At 36.2% G+C, this 7,418-nt stretch overlaps 2 pseudogenes; both read right to left on the bottom strand.

Moving 5' to 3' along the window:
* Positions 1–3,651: 3,651 nt before the first annotated feature.
* Positions 3,652–3,816, bottom strand: LOC131943622 (uncharacterized; annotated as a pseudogene).
* Positions 3,817–6,672: 2,856 nt separating this feature from the next.
* On the bottom strand, positions 6,673–7,193 carry LOC131943615 (ubiquitin-ribosomal protein eS31 fusion protein-like; annotated as a pseudogene).
* Between the last annotated feature and the right edge of the window lie 225 nt (positions 7,194–7,418).

Raw genomic sequence — 7,418 nt, 5'->3', positions numbered from 1 at the left:
AACTGCGTGCTGTAATGATTGGTTCAAAAATATTGTGTGACGAATGGATCACGTGATTTAAACTTTTGATCTGTACACTGGACAACGGCTTTAAGAAGAATATGTTTGTGTCGGGATTTTCACATTACTACAGCATTTTATTAGGCTACAATTTTAGATAGGGGTAGGGTGTAGAAAGAAGGGAAGACAATGTAAATTGGGGCCCAATTAAATTAATATTACATGTATATTTCGCACTGCTCTTTCCACCTAGTATCTACTTCAGTCATTTCTTTTTTGTAATTTTGTTTTTCAAATATTTTATTTCAATCAACAACATGTTTCAACGGCTTTTTTTCAAAACAGAGAAAAGGAACAAAAATATAATTGAAATTATTTAAGAAAAAGTGGATGCAGTTAAAATAGATATTCAGATAATGGGAATTAACTCCGTTCTCCTGTCATCAATACTTTACACAGTTGTTCCCCTTAGAATGCTATAAACCCAAACATAAGCAGAAGCTTCTGAAAAAATAAGGTTGATGATAGTCGCGTTATTAAAAGTACAACTAAAGAACATTTTACACACAGGGTTGTGTTTCCGTTATGGTTGTTTATCTTCAAGAAATAAACTGAGGCATATCAGCCTGATTCTAGACTGGAATATGTTGATAAATATTTTTTTTTTCAGAAACAATTAATTTTGTACAATACTGCAAAGCTTACTTTATGTATGAAGTTTTTATAAACAAGCAAATGCCATACAAGTGTGCAATACCAATACCGATGGAAAAAAAAAGAAATAATGAATTAACATGTGCACACAAATTCTATTATCGCCAATATTTCGACTCAGAAAATCGATCGATCATGCAGGTAGACCCTTCTTATAGTCGTGGGCATAAATAGACACAGTTAGAATGCCCGTTTTAGAATTTTAAAAACGTGATACTAAGTAAATAAATACAGACTTCATCACACATTCCATTCACACATCTTATTACTATATTTCGTATGATTTAATAACCTACATACACTCGAATGTAAAAATCTAAAAAAAGCTCTTATATAGTGCTTGGGCTGAGCGCTAACTGTAACCAAGAAGCAAACTATACATAGTCATGACTAAAGGGTGGGGGGGGGGGGGGGGGGGTTCTACAGAATCCCCCCCCCCCCCCCGAAACCCTTAAACAGGGTTTGTTGAAACCCGAAGTTTGTGTGAGTTTAGTCTCATCGGAGTTGAAGACACACACCCAACTCAAATGATACTCGATCGAATTTAGTCAGTGTAGACGATATAGCTGTCAAGAAAGGTTCAGCCAATCCGCACATCAAACTGTTGGGGTTCGTTACCTCCAAAAAGTTTAAGAACCCCTGTCCTAGAGCGTTATCCCTTAACTTCCTTTAGCGCTACATCTGTTGCTTTAAATTTGTTATAAGTTTTATAAAAGTATCTAATCTAACAGTAGACTATTGATGAGGGTGATTATACACGTTTTCTTTGCTTATAGCCTCAAGGTTGCTGGAAGAAATTCAATACACACATTTTATGGTAAAGGCGTATCTAAACCATTCCACTAAAACTAAAGCTTCCCATTCTTGTCTATCTACAAAATGTCCACTCATCTTGTCAATATGTCATTTTTTTCTGCTTTCGCCAACTTACACTAACCAAAACACATATTTTATAACTAAAATAATTATCTTCAAAGAATAATGTAACCATATCTGCATGTATTTCATAGTTTTTAACTAGCACTAAAACACTATAGCGATCATCACCATAATAACAAAATGTTATGTAATCGCATGTGTTGACTGTTCTTATTGAAAGTAGCATGATGTGGACGTGTAAGTTCTGACACCTATACAGTGTGGTGTGGGTTAAGGATGATGTAACGGGGTGAGTGATGATAATCATTGTGGAGAGGATTTTGTGGTAATAGTGCTGTTAATAGTGAGAGATTCTATAGTACACAATTGCAGTAGCTGTTAGTATATAATGATAGATGGTGACATTCAAGTGCAAGGGACATGTACACAACGCATCGACATTTTGGATAATCTCTAATACCGTTAGTTATTGAAGAGGGGTTTATACAGGTACGTGTTGTATATACAATAATTATGGAATAATGTATTGAATTATTTTATTACATTTGTAATGTTTTGGTCAGATGTGCACGGTGGCGCTACTTTATTAATATGCACTTTTTATTATTATTTTTTTTGTTCCCATTATTAGAGTTATATATATATATATATATATATATATATATATATATATATATATATATATATATATATATTATTTTTAAATTTTTTTTTCTAGTGTTTAATATTATTCCTCACTTGCTGTCTACCCCAGCTCGAATGGAGAGGCAGCAAGAGCAGGTTTACATGAGCATATACATACATGAAATATTATATATATTTAAACAATTTAATCCGGGCTTGTCGTATTTTCCGTGTTTTTCTGTTTCCTTGATTCACTTGTTTTCACTTCCGGTTTCTTGGTTTCTTTTAAAATAACAGAGTACATGACAAAACATGATCGCTTATCGTCCTTTGGCCTTGCTTCTTGCGAGTGATACAATCTTTGTTGGGTAGTGGTTGATTCTTAGTTGGTAGTTGTACTTGGAGAGAGCGAGTTTGGTGTCTTGTCGTTGATGGTAGAGTTGATCGAATGGTGTAGAACTTGGAGAGGGTGGTTGAGGTAGTGTCCTTGCGTTGAAGTATGTTTTTTCCTAGGTTGGTTGAGAGATCGTTCGAAGTGAGTTGCTTTGAAATATTGTTCATTGTAGTTTTGAAGAAGAGTGAAGTTGTGACGTAGTCGAGTAATTGAGTTGGTCGAAATGACGTTGAAGAGTGAAGTTTTGCTGATGTTGCTGAGTCGAGGATTTTGTTGAAGTAGTTGAAATGGGCAAAGTGAAGCTGTTGACGATTGTTTATTTTAGGTAAGTTGAGTAGTTGGTCTTTGAAAGCCTCCCACCTAAGATTTCTCCTAGGTGGGTGTCGTCAGAGTGGTAGTGAGTTTGTTGGGAGCGAGGTAGTTGTGTTTGACGTAGTAGATGAGTCGATTTGCTAGCGATTGTGACGGACCTCCCATCTAAGATTTCTCCTAGGTGGGTGTCGTCAGGCTGAAAAATAGAAGATTGAAAAGTTAGCCACTCGTACATTTGAAGCCACCCAATACAAGTACTAGGTGACTCATCTCGAGTGCATGTGCATTTCGAGGGATGTGTGGGCGCAACCCCACAGCGATCGTTGGCGAGAGTTGCAATTGATTGCTTGCGTGAGTTGAGTAGTAGATTTGACCGCCTCTCGGCCCCGGCGGCCAGCCCTAAAAAGGGCTGACCAACCAAATGGCTAAGATCCATATAGATCAGGGGTCGGCAACCTTTTGAGACGGAAGAGCCAAAAGTTGCAATTTACAAAATTTCCCAGTTTTAAAGAGCCACGCACATTTTTTTATTTCAATATTATGATATTTTATATGGATATATATATATATATATATATATATATATATATATATATATATATATATATATATATATATATATATATACTAGAAAGTACATTGAAATAGGGACTAAATAAATATTCTAATATAATAACTAGTGTTTATTGTTTATATTTATTATTATATCATTCATCACCGAATGTTGTAGAACAATATTTTTAATTTTCGAAAATAAAAAAAAAATATAAATATTTGTGCATGAAGCTGAAGAGCCGCATCTTGACATCAAAAGAGCCGCAGGTTGCCGACCCCTGATATAGATCCATAACAGATACTACATTTTGATCTTAGCCAAAAGGCCGAGAAAGTTTTATATATTAATACAGGGGTCTCCAAACTACGGCCGCGGGCCCGATGCGGCCCGCGAGGTCATTTCATCCGGCCCGCGAAGATCTGAATAAATGCTGTTAGAGGTGACTGAGGAACTTTGCAAGGAAAATTCAAAACAATTTGAAAATGTAGCTTTGGGTGCAAATACCATTGCCCGCCGTGTTGCAGACATTGGTAAAAACATCGTGACTCAAATAGCGAAATATGTGAGCAAGCTTCGCGATTTTTCAATTGCAATGGATGAGTCGCTGGACAGTTGTTCCACCTCAACTTCTTGTGTTCATTCGAGTGGGTATAGAAATTGGTCTCTGCTGCAGACATAACTAGTCATTTAAATCTAAAACGGCAAGAGAGGGAAATTTAGTTTCTTTAATTCTTGTCTATACACCCACCTAAAGGCCTTCAGATCCAAACTTGTCATGTATTTGGAACAAGTACAGGCCAACAACTTGACGCACTTTCAGCAGTGCAAGGTCTTTACGGCTGAAGCAAACAATGAATTTCCCACGTCATTTACATATGATCATCAAAGACTTCCTGCTGCAGTTTCAGTAGGTTCTCTGACTTGGATTCAGGCAGAAGAAGTGAGACTGCTTCAAAACCCATTTGAAGCAAATGTGGCCAGTTGCAAAGATGAACTGCACCTGGAGGACATTGAATTGCAAGAAAATGACTTCCTTAGAGACACGTTCAAAGAAGGGAGATTAATTTTCATAATTTTTTGCACTAGGAAGACTTTCCTAATATTAAAAGTTCTGCATCAAAGTACCTTTCAAATTTTGAAACAACATACCTGTGTGAACAAACATTTTCAAGAATGAAATACGTGAAGAACAATTTTAGAGCAAACTTGGACCTCGAGTGTGTTATCAACCCCCGAAAGCGTTTCTTCCAGACTTTTATCTCCGTGGGGGTAGGTTGGGGCGTAGGGGCGTGGAAACTTGAAATTTGTAAATATTTCTATATAAATTATATTTCGTGGGGTGGGGCGGTAGACTCCCTCCCCGAAGAGATGCCTTAAAGCAACTCTGGCCCCCGAACTGATATTTCATTGTTAATGCGGCCCTCGGACTGAAAAGTTTGGAGACCCCTGTATTAATACATTAAATTAGCAGAGATACATAGTTTCGAAAAAGAAATAGACAACATAACCTTGATCAAATAAATGGATCCCAAATAAAAAATGTATGTGACTCACATAGTAATAGTTGTACGTTAAAACATAAATACAATTAAAAGATTTAAAATCTACCAAAAGAACGTAATGAACATTAAATTTTATTAAGAATACATTTTACCTTCTGAAAAATTATTTTTAAAAAGTGATCTTGAAATATTGTGAATCAATCTTTATTTATAACTACTTTTTGCACAAAGTTACTGAGTGATTTCCCTTAAGTATTTAAAATACTATTATGGTATATAATTATCACCGGTCAATATTAGCAAATTATGCAATAATAATTCAAAGGAACTGCATATTAAAATATTACAATAATATTAATACATATTTATTTCAACACCTGCATATTTTAATTTCGTAAATTGCTACGCACACTAGTATTGGAAACATTGCAGTAATACACGAACCATTTCGTTACGAATAACAACTAAACTTAAGCAATAACAGTTATATCAATATAACACGTCTGTATCGATATGCTCAATATTGTGTATTGCGTCTGTCAATATGCAGAGACGCGATTAAGACTTCGTTAAAAAAGTAAACAGATGTTTAACATAGCCAATAGTACCTTTTTTCAATTATCCTAGGCTTTTTTGTAACGCCTTGCAAAATTATCCCCCCCCCCCGCCTCCCAAACATTATCCGTGGAAAATAAACTTCAAATACAGCCAATAGTCCATGGAAAAACATAGTTTAAGCTTTTATCGTTACCCTTAGTTTAAAAGACGGTTCTTGCGATGACTCAAATATAAATCGTTTCTCAAGGTTTTGGCCCTGATTTCCTTAAGCCCCTGAAACGTAGTCGGGTGACTGCTATCGGTACCCTGGCTATAAACAAGGTTTTAGCCCTGATTTCTTTAAGCCCCTGTAGTCGAGTGGTTCCCCTTACCGGCTCTCGCCTTAGAGAAATTGAGAATGGACACAGCTCCATTGTTAGTTCTTGTGATATGTGCATATGACTTCTAATATACAAAGTTGCCATTGATTATGTGCCTCTGTATGTATATTTGCAGGAGATTCTATTCTCGCTCACTTACTACTTCGACATTTTAACATTTTTTAGATGACCACGTCACAAACCGTTTATCTTCAATTTTCTTGTAAGTAATGTTGATAATTACAAAATGATACAAATCTATATATATAATTCTCTTCTGGGAGCCGCTAGAAAACAAGCTGCAAACGCGCCTAGAAAACAAGCTGTAAACGCGCTCCCTACCTCCCCACCCCTACATGGTTTTAGTGAGCTGTGTTCACTCTAAATGTTTACAAGCAGAGCCAACGATTTTAAACGTGGGGGGGGGGGGGGGAGGGGGGAGAGGAAAGTGGGGGGGGGGGGTTATGGTCCTTAACGAGCTACTTATAGTGTTTTAAAGAAATATTTTCAGTGGCAGCGTTGGTACTGTCGAATTCACAAATTTTGAATTACTGAAAAGTAGAAAAAACAACAACGAAATAGCGGCGTATGTTATGCCGCGGGCCGGCTCGTAATATTTAAAACTGTTGCATCAAGGATTATACAACATGATAGAAGTTTGGGTCAAACATGCATAATAATGGCATTCTCTATAATTTTTATGGATAAATGTTAATATTGTTTTTATACAATGTGTCGTACGTTTTATTTCAAAATTGTTTTTTTTAAATGTTTAATAGCATTATAAGAGAAACATTTTACGCCTCAGCTTCCTCCTCTGGCTTGTTGAAGACATAGGTGAGGCAGCATTGACCACAATATTGTCTATCGAAGTGGGATGCCATAAATACACCAGCTCCACATTATTTGTTTGGGAACTCACGTCTAAGGCGAGTTATCTTGCCATTTTCATCAACCTTGTAGAATTTAAGAACTGCAAGCTTGACCTTCTTCTTCTTGTGCTTGTTTTTCTTGGGTGTGGTGTCATTCTTCTTCTTGCGCTTTTTGCCACCACCTCTAAGACGTAGCACCAAATGAAGGGTCGATTCCTTTTGGATGTTATAGTCTGACAATGTTCAGCCTTCTTCAAGCTGCTTACCAGCAAAAATCAATCTCTGCTGATCAGGAGGAATGCCTTCTTTGTCCTGAATCTTGGCTTTAACATTTTCAATGGTATCACTAGGCTCAACCGTGAGGGTGATAGTGTTGCCCGTGAGGGTCTTCTCAAAGATCTGCATTTTGCCACCACTGTGCCTGGTAATTTTTTTTTTTTTTTTTTTTTTTTTTTTTTTTTTTTTGCCTGGTAATAGTATTAAATTAGAACAATCCCGAAAACGAAATCGAGATAGTAACATTGAATCAACTGAAGTTTTGCTATTAAATTCTCTAACTATTAAAATGTCGAAAGTTTACTGTGTAAATATAATGCGTATATTTTTTTTGGTATTTCTATTACTTGTCAAATTGTACAATTTTTTTAC

The sequence above is a fragment of the Physella acuta genome, unplaced genomic scaffold (genome assembly GCF_028476545.2).
Source record: "Physella acuta isolate Inbredline_101_S28 unplaced genomic scaffold, ASM2847654v3 ptg000463l, whole genome shotgun sequence".
NCBI lineage: Eukaryota > Metazoa > Mollusca > Gastropoda > Physidae > Physella > Physella acuta.
The sequence above is the reverse complement of the archived record's forward strand: the minus strand, read 5'-3'. Positions and strand labels throughout refer to the sequence as shown.